Source organism: Quercus lobata, chromosome 8 (assembly GCF_001633185.2).
Source record: "Quercus lobata isolate SW786 chromosome 8, ValleyOak3.0 Primary Assembly, whole genome shotgun sequence".
Classification (NCBI taxonomy): domain Eukaryota; kingdom Viridiplantae; phylum Streptophyta; class Magnoliopsida; order Fagales; family Fagaceae; genus Quercus; species Quercus lobata.
In genome coordinates, this window is record NC_044911.1 from 46774323 (window position 1) to 46786829 (window position 12507).

General features: G+C 33.3%; 1 long non-coding RNA gene across 1 annotated transcript; it reads right to left on the bottom strand.

The window, feature by feature from the left end:
* Nucleotides 1-2654: 2654 nt before the first annotated feature.
* On the bottom strand, nt 2655-3653 carry LOC115958160. Its single transcript, XR_004084462.1, has 2 exons — nt 3314-3653; nt 2655-3204 (listed from the first exon to the last, which is right to left on the bottom strand). It is a non-coding gene; the product is annotated as an uncharacterized LOC115958160 (long non-coding RNA).
* Nucleotides 3654-12507: the final 8854 nt, after the last annotated feature.

Sequence of the window (12507 nt, forward strand, 5' to 3'; positions counted from 1 at the left end):
TATAAGAAACTGAGATCTCAACAATTGTGAAAATATTATGATAACAATAAGTGTTATAACATTTTCTCAAAATATTTATTTTTAGTTGTGGTTGGACATAGTCTCATATATTATTATTTTATTTCGACTTGTAAGAAATTGACATGTCAATAATTGTGAAAATATTGTGAAATTTCTTGTGTTAGTATAACAATAGATATACCAGCTTACATAAATATTTAAAAGAAAAAAAAAGAAAAACACAAACCGATTACTGAAAAAAAAAAAAAAAAAAAAAAAAAAAAAAAAAAAAAAAAAAAAAACTCTAGGCACTATAGCTACCGTGCCAGTTGAATAAACCAAAAACACTACATAATAAATGTTGTAACATTTTCTCAAAACATTTATTTTTAGATGTGGTTGGTCACAGTCTCATATTTTATTATTTCATTTCAGCTTGTAAGAAATTGACACATCAATAATTGTGAAAATATTGTGCAATTTGTTATGTCAGTATAATAATATATATACTAGCTTACATAAATATTTAAAAGAAAAAAAAAACACAAATCGATTACTAAAAAAAAAAAAAACTTTAGGCACTGTAGCTACCGTGCCAGTTGAATAAACCAAAAACACTGCATACTAAGTGTTGTAACATTTTCTCAAAACATTTATTTTTAGTTGTGGTTGATCACAGTATCATATTTTATTATTTTATTTCGACTTGTAAGAAATTGACACGTCAATAATTGTGAAAATATTGTGAAATTTGTTGTGTTAGTATAACAATATATATACCAACTTACATAAATATTTAAAAGAAAAAAAAAACACAAACCGATTACGAAAAAAAAGAAAAAAATTAGGCACTGTAGCTACCATACCGGTTGAATAAACCAAAAGCATTGCATAATAAGTGTTGTAACATTTTCTCAAAACATTTATTTTTAGTTGTGATTGGTCACAGTCTCATATTTTATTATTTTATTTCTACTTATAAGAAATTGATACGTCAATAATTGTGAAAATATTGTGAAATTTGTTGTGTCAGTATAAAAATATATATACTAGCTTAAATAAATATTTAAAAGGAAAAAAAAAAAAACACAAACCAATGACGAAAAAAAAAATGTAGCTACTGTAGCTACAGTGCCACTTGGCACTGTAATTACTGTTCAAAACTTGGGAAAAAAAAGTGGCTCACGAAACCAAAGCATTGTAGCTACAGTGCTTTAGCACATTCATGCACGTTAATAATTGTGAAAATATTATGAAATTTGCTGTGTTAGTATAACAATATATATACCAGTTTACATAAATATTTAAAAGGAAAAAAAAAAAGTAAACCGATTACTGAATGAAAAAAAAAAAAAAACATTGTAGCTATTTTAGCTATAGTGCCATTGGCACTGTAGTTACTATTCAAAATTTGGGGAAAAAAAGTGGCTTACGAAACCATGAAACATTTATTTTCAGTTTAGTTGGTCACAGTTTTATATTTTATTATTTTATTTTGACTTATAAAAAATTGACACATCGATAATTGTGAAAATATTGTAAAATTTGTTATGTCAGTATAACAATATATATAAGGAAAAAAAAGTACAAAAGCAAGACTAAAAAAAAACTGTAGCTACTGTAGCTATAGTGCCACTTGATACTGTAGCTACTGTTCAAAATTAAAAAAAAAAAAAAAAAAAAAAAAAAAAAAAAAAGACAAAGTGCCTCACCAAAATGCACGATAGATGAACAGTGAAAAACGCTGTATGAACAAAGCAAAAACACTACAGAGGCATTGGCGCTTTTAGATATAAGATATATACTTGGATTTTGTTTTGGAAAGATATATATTGTCTCAAAATGTCCTACTTGCTAATCTCATTTAAGGAAAATTATTAGGTACTCCCGGAGTACCATAAATGCATACTCTATCCTCTCACATGAATGATAGGTCCCACCATTTAATTAGTGGGACCCATCATTCATGTGAGAGGAGGGAGTATGCATTTATATTACTCCGAGAGTACACAATAATTTCCCTCCATTTAAAACTCTACCTCCGTACATGCATCCCCCCATTAATCTCTCTCTCTCTCTCTCTCTCTCTCGTGGAGTGGTTACGTTTGGTCATCGTTGGAAAGCCGCGTTGGATAAAAGAAAGCAGAAGACGGCAGGTAGATGCTTAACAGTTAAATACCATTTGGAACTAATTGAGCTGGGGAAGGCTGCATTCATATGCCTTCCCATACTTCCCTAGCTAATATCATGGCAACTACTTGATTTCTATTGAATTCTTCTGTTATATTTTCCATAAAATAATCATCATATTATAATTTCACATCAACGCTATCATTGCATTGAAATTTAGTTTTTATTTATTTATTATTATTTTTTATACTACTAAGCTAAGCTGTCCTCCTTTTAATTTAAAGAATTGAAAAGAATATTAGTTTGATTTGTTGGATAGACTGCAGCCCACCAAAAATCAAGCTTTTGCACATGCACCACCAACTAATAATCAATCAGAACTACTATTTAATTAATATGATTGCCAAGTGGCATTTCCAAATCATATATATATTGTTTCTTTGAATTAAAAAAAATCAAATATATATAATATATTGCAAAAAAAAGGCCTAAGGGATCAGCCCGAATGCTATTTGAGAATCACATAAATTTAATGCACTCTCTTTTTGAATTTTCTCTTTATCAAATAACTCATGATTCTGCGCAATGATGTGATACTGTAAAAAGAGAAGCCAAGTCTTACTGTCCTAGCTAGAACAGTAAAAAAAGATGCTCATAGAATAGAAAAAAGAGTCATACATCAACATTAATCACTGTAGGTGGTAACTTCTTGGTTTTGATCATCGATCTCTCAAGGTCACCTGCAAGTGGACGAACGGGTTGACTTGCTGCAGCACTCGGAGCATCTTGAACCTTAGAGCTACATAAATCGGAAACAAAGATAGAGAACCAAACAAAGAGAGGTGTAATAAGCAGAACTAGACCAAAGGGCACCATCCAAAGTTGACTATTTGTGGAGTGGTACTCGTATTCCCACCACCCCATTGTTAGACCTCCTATCATGCTCACCAATAATGACCATGAATAAACTATGCATGTCTTCACTCTTTCCCTTCGTTCCCCGTGACTTTCTTCTCTCCCTTCCTTAAATGATCCCATCAAACACCAATTAGCAAAATGAATTCCGGGTGTTTGCTGATAAGAAAAGAAAGATCAAGTGTAACTTTGTCACATATTTATAGAGCTTGAAAGGTAGCTGATCATGTGAATTCCGAAAGAAACAAGATCAAAATAAAGAACATACCTGTGATATGTAGTGGCAGTGAGAAGAAGAAGAAGAAGAAGAACTAAGAGTTATGAAAGTAGGTGGGTGCTATTTATGCTGAGAGAAGTTTGGGAGAGAAGGGACAGTGACCCGAAGAAGAGGGCAAGATACAGAAGACCGATGCTTTGGATTTTGCAAGTTATAGAATTAGTAATTTTGGCTTGAGGGTAACATGAGAAGTGCCTTTTGATCAAAGTTGGTATCTGTTAAAGATAACACCAAGAACAAGGAGGAGAAAGTGATTACGTCTCAGATTTTTGAGACGGCTTATAAGTGGAGCTATCTGGGGGAGATTCTGTTTGTATTTCATTTTAGGGACCTAGTGGTTCATATGATAAGTAGTTTGTTTGTTTTTTGGGATATAAATAAATGGGTTTCGTATAAAACTTCCTTTAGTGCTTTCATGTGTTTGGGATGCACATCTTAACACGAAAGACATATCATATTCACCTATATGACGATACCCTACCCAAAATAATATAGATTAAATAAAATGAGTTTGTAGTGGATGTCTGTCAAAATATCATTTAAATAAAATATAAAAAATTAAATTAAATGAATTAAAAAAAATTAAATTGAACCACCAAATCCTAAATACTTTTCTTCCATATCTAAAAGAATTGTCCTCTGGTAATATTTCTTGTAAACAATTAATTACATGACAAATCTTTTTCAGGTCGAAGAAACAACCGTGGCTCTTTTTGTCTCAAGCACTCTTCCATGAATATATATCTGATATATATATATATATATATATGTTAGACTCAAGTTATACCATTTTTTATTTTTTTGAGAATTCAAGTTATACTATGTTATGTTACACCACTTATTAATTGATATTGTAAATATTTTATTGTTGGATTGCATATTTCCCTTGTTATTAAGGTGTACGCAAAATTTTATCTTAATAAAATGTTATTTGTTATATAATCTATAAAATCATGTTTAGAATAATTTAAAAAATATATATATATATATATAATTGAAATTTAAAAGTTCTTATAACTATCTTCTTTAAAAATTATATATATATATATATATATATATATAAGTATTGGTATTTCGTCGATATTTTGTAAACATGGAGGTATAAAGAGCTAATACATTCTATGTGAAGATGGTTGTTTTATAAGTTTTCCTATATTTGGTAGCTAGAGTAAAAAAAATGTCAAAGAAAAACTATTTTTTATTTATTTATTTATTTTATATAAAATAAAAATTCTACTCTAACGAATCTAGTTTAATCTAAGTGTATATGTGTGTGAATCTTTCTCCTAGAAACTTGAACCCTAACCTTTGCCCCATACATTTCACAATCACTTATACTTATAGGGTGATCATCGTGTCAAGAATGCGCGATGGTTAAATAAAGTTGTTTAGTTTGGTGTGAGATAAAGTTGTTTTTCACTAAAAATTTTTGAAAAACAACTTTATCTCATGTTGAGCTAAATAAGTGAAGTCAAAAGAAAGTTTTATAACTTATTTTAAGGTTGAGAGAGAGAGAGAGAGAGAGAGAGTAATGAGTGCGTGTATATATATATATAGTTTGTTTTGCAAGCATCGGCTTTTACTTTAGTAGTATACTGGGACATGTTGTTACTGGCCAGAAGGATCTATCTAGTTTCTCCTAATTCCCTCACGGGTGCATTTGAATTACGGGGGACATTATTCTTTTTTAATTAAAAAAAAAAAAAATTCTTTAATGGTTAGATAATTAGTTGCAATCGATAACGGGATGCACCTCGTCAAGAGTTTAGCCATACCTAGGGATGGTACACTACGCTCTACTTGTGATTAAAAATAATAATAATGACCAGTCCTATTCATACACAGTTAGGGTCCGTTTGGATTGAGCTTATTGTTGCTGAAACTGAAAATTGAAAACTGAAAATATTGTAGCAAAATAATTTTTAAATGTGTGAAAAGTACCGTGGGATCCATTTTTAATATTTTTTTAATGTGTAAACTGTGCTGCTACAGTACGTGAACAGTACTGCTACAGTGCATAAACAATAATTTTTGTCTCTGCACAGTAAATTTACTGTTCATGCGCTGAAAAAAAAAAAAAAAAAAAAAAAAAACAGAAACGCGGAAATGAAAATGTGGACGTTGGTTTCAGCTGAAACCAAACGCTCACTTATTTTAACATGAAAAATTTGTTATGAGTTACAATTAATTTAAGTATTCTATTAATAAAGTCTTTTATTATTAAATTAGATTTATCACACGTGTTTTGGGCGTGGGATTAGATTTTTTATTTATTTATTTTGGATTTAGTAAAATAATGTTTACAAGTGAGATAGAGATAATGTCATAATTTTTAGGATTTTTTTCTATGTGCAAATTGATAAAAATTTGAAAGTCTAAAACTTAAGAATTTTGTTTAAAATAGTAAATTACTCTTTTATCCAATTTATATTTTTAAATTTAAAAATTATTTAACTAAAAGATAAGGATATTTTAGAGAGTTTCGAATTTGTGTGAGGATATTATAGTGCACAAAATGATAAAACCCAAATAAGGAATCCTGTTATTAATGTGACATTTGGTATTCGAAATCCACATTACTCCTAGCATCTAGATTACTAGGAATGTGATGCCTTGCAATCTAGATGCCTAGGAATGTAACTATTCTTATGTTTAGTTTAGCTGGAAATCTAATAAGATTCCTTGAAATGTGAGATTATAATGTTTGGTTTATTTCTAAGAATCTTAAATGAATTATTTATTTTTTCCATACTATCCTTAGATTTATAAATCCTATATCAAGTCTTCTTTCTTTCTTTTTTTAAATCTTCCTCCAAATAAATAATGACAAACAAAATGTAAACTATAAATCATGACAAGTTTATTAAAACTATAGTATAACATTTCAAAATGACAAGTATAATACAAAAATAACTATTTAAATTCTTATTCTTTATGAAAAATATTGTTAATAAAAATAAATAATTTATTTTACTTTAGCATCTAACCAATCCCAAATAGGAGATATAAAAAGGGGAAAAATTAATTCTTAACTATAATTTTAAAAAGAGCTTAATCCATAATAAAACAACCTGACAACATTTAGGTCTATAAGATATTGATGATTTGATTTGTTTTATATTTTATTTCCATTGCTTAAATAATAAGAAGAAAGGGTTAAAATTGTCAATTTATAAAAAATACAATTTCCTTTAAGTTTGGAAATCTGGATACCCACCTGTTTTAAAGGGAATTCACATTCCTACAAAGAAGGGGTTAAGGGGGAATCTAGATACCATTGGCATGTGATTCCCTAGGGTGATTTGTAACCAAACATGAGAATCTTTAAATATTTTTGAGAATTTTAAAACATTACCCCATACCAAATGCCACATAATAGTATAGATAAATAATTTAGAATTCCACAAACACCAATTGACGTCTTGGTTTAATGATAAATGATAATAATCATGGAGTGGATGTAATAAACTCAAATCTTATCATAGTACCTGTAAGGACTAGATTTGGATCTCTCCCCCAAAAGGTGGATGGACTTAGGCCCAAAAAACCCAAAAAAATGAATTTGTAAAGAGTGGGTTGGAAAACTGGGTTTTAGATTACGTTTGGATTCGGCTGAAAAAAGCCAGCGCGTTTGCATCTGGCGTTTTTTTTTTTTTTTTTTTTTTTTTTTGGGCACACGTTTAGGAGACAAATTTCACTGTTACGGCTACTGTTCATGAACAGTAACTGTAATATTTGACTTTTTAACCCCTTTTTAGCATATCAGTGGGTCCGTGCACTATTCACAAGACCCACAAACCTCGCTTTTCAGCAAATTTTTCATTAAAAATAGGTCCCATGGTATTATTCACACATTTAAAAATTATTTTGTTACAATATTTTTCAGTTTTCAGCTGTATCCAAACGGACCCTTAGTGAATTAGACAACAAGTAAAATAGATTTTGATGACAAGAGAATGAAGGTATACAAATTTAAGCTAAAGAAAATCGTTCTCGGCACAGTTCGAGGAGATCATTTCTTATATATTGATTCTCAAATTTGATTACAAGTTCAGTTCTTGATTGTTACAGTGTTTTTCTCTCAATCTCTTGATCCCTTCTCCATGGAGGGTCTCTTGCATTATATAGTTCTATTTAGATGATCTTTGCCCTCCACTTGTTGATCATCCAAACCATTATTTAAGTGCTTATCCCATCGGACACCCCTTCAGGCCCTCTGTGCGTTGAGGCAGCCAAGACAGCACTGTTTAAGGGTCTTCTCCGCATTAATGTAGCCAGAAATTTAACTGTAGAGGATTTAATGCGGCGGTAGTAGCTTTCCCTTGAGATATTTCATAGCCTCCCCCTGTCCTATTCCTTCTGGATACTTGTCCTCATCAGTGGAATTGCCTGGAACGTTGCTCTTGATGTTAGACCACACCTTCTGACCTCGGCTTTGCTCAGCTGAGGAAGTATTCCTCCTCGGACAGCTTTCTCAGATGGTTATGATCAGACCTCACCTCTTTATTTACCAATATGGATTCTTAGGAAGGTGTGTACACGTCCTCGGACTATTTATGTCCTCAAATTGGACCCCTAGCCCAATATATACATAGATATGTACTCTTGGGCCTATCACCCCTACAGTACCAAACAAAAAAAATTAAATAAAAAGGTAAAATCTACCATTTGTCCCTAAAGTTTACTTGTATAGCTCCTTTACTCCCTAAAGTTTAAAAAATGAGGTCTATTGGTCACTCTATTAACTTTCATATATATATGTGTGTGTTTAACAGAATAATGATGTGGCATTTTTTTTAATAACCCATGACAACTTATTTTTATTAAAAAAATTACAATAGCAACTCTTGACGCAACAAAGAACAAACCCTTCTTCAACGAACGCCCTTTCTAAATAACCTTACTACTCTAACAATTTCGTTAGTTGCTCAGCTTTGAAAGTAATAGTGAAACTAACATCTCGAGTTTTTAAAACTCGAGAATTAATTAGAACTCGAGTTTCTAAAGCTCGAGTTTAGTGTTTTTGTGATACCCTTACATGGACAAATATTCCACGTTGAGCCACGTAGAAATCGAGTTTATAAGACTCGAAATCTGCACACCATTACCCAAACTACAAAACCACAGCACTTTCAAACGGCTCATTAAAAAATCCTCAAAGTTCAAACACTGAAACACTCAGTCAAAAACTTGCACAAACTTCGCTCCGCCCTCTCAAACTCACTCACTCTTAAGCAATCGTAGCCCATTGTCAACAAAATCGTAGCCCACCGTGTTGAAGGTACTCACTCTCAATCAATCGTAGCTCATTGTCAACAAAATTGTAGCCCACCGTGCCGAAGGTACTCTCTCTCTCTACTCAATACGTTGTCGTTTTTGCTTCTTAGATTCCTCTGTCTCTCTCTCTCTTTCTACAATTTTAGATTTTGGAATTTCATGATGTGACCTAGGGTTTTTCGTTTTTCAATTTCGGATCTTTTTGGGTTTTGGTGATTCATGTTTGGTTTCCGAGAAAAAAAATTGAGGTTTTAGGTAGGAAATGTCTTTTGTTTTATGTTTTTTTGGTTTTTTTGTTTGGTTGATTAGAATGCTGTGGAAATTTAAAACCAACCCATCAGAAAGTACGAAGATTGTGGGCTTTGAAGACAACAGAAACTTATATTGATGATGGCAACAATTAAAATCAATGGTCTCTAGTGTCACTGTGCTGTATAAATTGTCACGTAGAGGTGGAGTGGTTAGATGTGCTGTTATGCTTGTATGGTTTTTTGATAGTGAGATTTTTGTGTGAATGACCTATAGTGTTGCCTTGTCAATGTGAGTTTTGGAAAAAGGTTTTATGACTTTACTTAGCTTAAAGTTTCACTGAGGTGGGGTAACCGAACTTTTAACAGAAATGTACATTAGGGTCTTTCTTTTAACTCAGTGTCACACTCCATATGTGCTTTATCATTAGAGGAAAGTCCCTGGTGAAATGAAAGCCTATTGTTGGTTCTATTATAATTATTTTTTCAACTTGCTAAATATCTACTGCATGTATCTTTTTAACTTGCTTTCTCTTGTTTGTGCACAATAAATTAATTACCCTTTTTAACTCCACTGGTTTGACATGTTTTTTGGTAAGTGACTGGTCAGATATGTTACATAAGTGTTCCCATGGTCTCTGTCCTATTTGATGCCTAGCTGACAACGTAGTCTCTCTCTTAAGCTTCTTTTGAATTAATATGGTCAAGTTTAACCGTTCAAGTTACACCCCAAATCCTCGATGTATCTCTTTGTTCTTAACACGTAAGTCAAATTCATACCTATTGGATACTATCTCATTCAATTTATATTGATCTTTAAATGTAGGGTGGATTTGTTAAAAAATTATGTATATGTGATAAGTTCATCTGGTCATTATATGCCTGCAGATTTTGCACTTCATTCCCCACACTATACTTAATACTGGTTAGTTGCCTTAAATAGATTTAAGCAGATCTCGAAATAGCCCTTTTGTGTGACACATCGTTTTATTGCTACTTTAGATGTTATGTTAACTAAATACAAAAATATATACCAACACGATTCTCACTTAAAAAAAAAAAAAAAAAAAAAAAAAAAACCAACATGAATCTTTAGTGTACAAACTCAGTACCACTCAGCTTAACTCAAATGAATAGGTAAACATAGGAACATAAAAGATCAAGGCTGGATTGAATCCCCAATTACAGCAGAGTATTGTATTTAATCCTGAGTTATAAATGTACTTCTTCTTGCTTTCCATTCTTTTAGCATCCTTTTTTTAAATAATGCCAATAAGCTGCTCTTCAGAATAGATTTTCCTTGCATGTAAAATAGCATTCCTTTGCCCCCACACTATTAATGATCTCACAGTAGCACTCTTTGCTGTATAGAGCCTCGGATCGATGAGGAGCCAGAGATCGTGCGCCCTGGTCCAGAAGATGATTCATTGTTGACGCGACAACGATATCATCGATCAGATGACATTTGGAATGGCGAGGTGAAATATCTAGTTCTAACAACCACTTTAATTTTTACATTGTCTTTGACTTTTAGCAAGTTCTTTCAAAGTTGTATATCTAGTTCTAATAACTGCTATAATTTTTATCGATTTTGCAGGACCCGGGCCCATTTACATGCCATGGTCGCACTAAGGAGATGGCAAACATAACAATGTGAGATAATTGGGTGATTGACATTATCAGGTTGCTAAGGCTAGAAGCATTGTTTAGGGCCCCTTCCAGAGAGATTGATCATTGCCTAAATCGGCCCTAGTTGAGCGATGGCGGTCGGAGACTCATACGTTCCATCTTCCACATGGTGAGATATCAATCACCCTACAAGATGTGGAGGTCATTTTCGGACTTCCTGTAGACGGTGAGGTCTTGGATGGGTCGACTGCTATGGTGGATGGGGATTGGAGGCAACTGTGCATGGAGTTACTTGGTTTTACTTCGGCAAATGACAACAAAATTTTGGTGGGCCAAAGAATTCTCATCAGCCGCCTTGTTGACGCCATTGCAAAGCGACTGCCTCATGACGCAACAGAGATTCAGATACATCAGTATGCTCGGTGCTATATTTTAGCGCTATTAGGGGATAAGTTTTTCATGGACAAGTTGGGAGATAGGGTGCATCTAATGTTCTTGGAGTTCTTGCGGAACCTTCATGCATGATCCGCCACAGTATAGTTAGGGTAGTGGTTGCCTGGCATGGTTGTACAGAGAGTTGTACTGGGTAAGCGATAAAGAGGCATCGTAGATTGGTGGGGCATTGCAATTGGTCTAGTATTGGGCATGGGCAAGGTTGCCATTCTTGTGCCTGAGGATAGAGCCCCTCTGGATGTGATTATGGCCCATGGCTAAAAGCTCCACTTGCATTTAAGTAAGTATTTTCCTGATATTTAGTGTGTTATGCAATGTACTCTTCTTACTTACTAAGTGGTATTATTTTATCTTATGTTATTCGCTCGTAATTATAGGTGGGTGCGAATGCCAAGCCCGAAGAGTAGGCCATCCGGCACGGCGTTGATCCACTATCGTGAGCAATTAGTTAGAATGTAGTCGGACTAGGTAATAATATACAAAAATTCTGTTTGGTTATGTTAATTTCCCTTAAGAATATGTTAAAATCATTGCTTTAACATATCTTCTGTTTTAATTTTTGTTTTTCCCTTTATTTATGTATTCTCCCTTGTTTCACATTTTAAGATGTTATGATAATTGTTTTTGTTTCTATTATAGATTATGTGGCAGCCATATGAGGCAAACTTCGGCCACCTTCTTGACTTCTGCATTGCAGGGAGGGATATGTGGACGACAAGGGTGTCACTTGTGTGTTTTTGCATAGTAGAGACACACCACCCAGACCGTGTCCTTCGACAGTCTGGGTTGGCGCAGGAGCAGCTCGACCATGTTGTGTACGATGATAGACTAAATAAAATAGACTTGCGTGGGAAGGTGGAAAAGAATTGAAGGGAGGAGCATGAACCGTATATCCTTACGTGGAATATGAGACAACAACGAATTTGCCATGCACCTCCTCAGACTAGTAAGATGCCCCGCGATTATGCCTATTACCGCTGGTACTGTTTGGTCACTCGAAAGTATGTTGATTGCAACAGCGCTAAATTAGATATGATGGTAATGTGTTCTAATTAGATTTTATTGCCTGCTTTGTTTTTTCTTCAATACATGTACGAACGTAGAATCAATTGATTTCTTTTTTCAGCAAATTTGGTTTGATCTAATTGACATCCAATTCAAGACTTTCTGTTACATATAGTATTCTAATAAAACTTTTAATTCTTAGTTGAGTATCTGAGTAGATTAATAAGTACTATATTATCCATTTTATAATTGACACATAAATGTCTTAAATCTGATTGTACTAGTTCTTTCTCCATTTCAGATTGAAAGCCATTTAGCGCTGTTGGAGATGCTTCCTGTAGGCAGCCGAGCACACAACCATGTCCGGTGTGTCCTAAATAATGTGGCTAGACTTGGTGGTGGTCCTACAGCAAATTGTCAAGCAAACAATGGGCATGAGACTGAATCAGCAGCTACTGCAACCCTAAGCACAAGCGTAGCACCTGTAAGTACACCGACCCGTGGTCAGCGTGCTACTGCAAGCCCAGGCACAAGTGCCGCTAGGGGCCGTGGTTAGCGTGCAACAACCCCTCG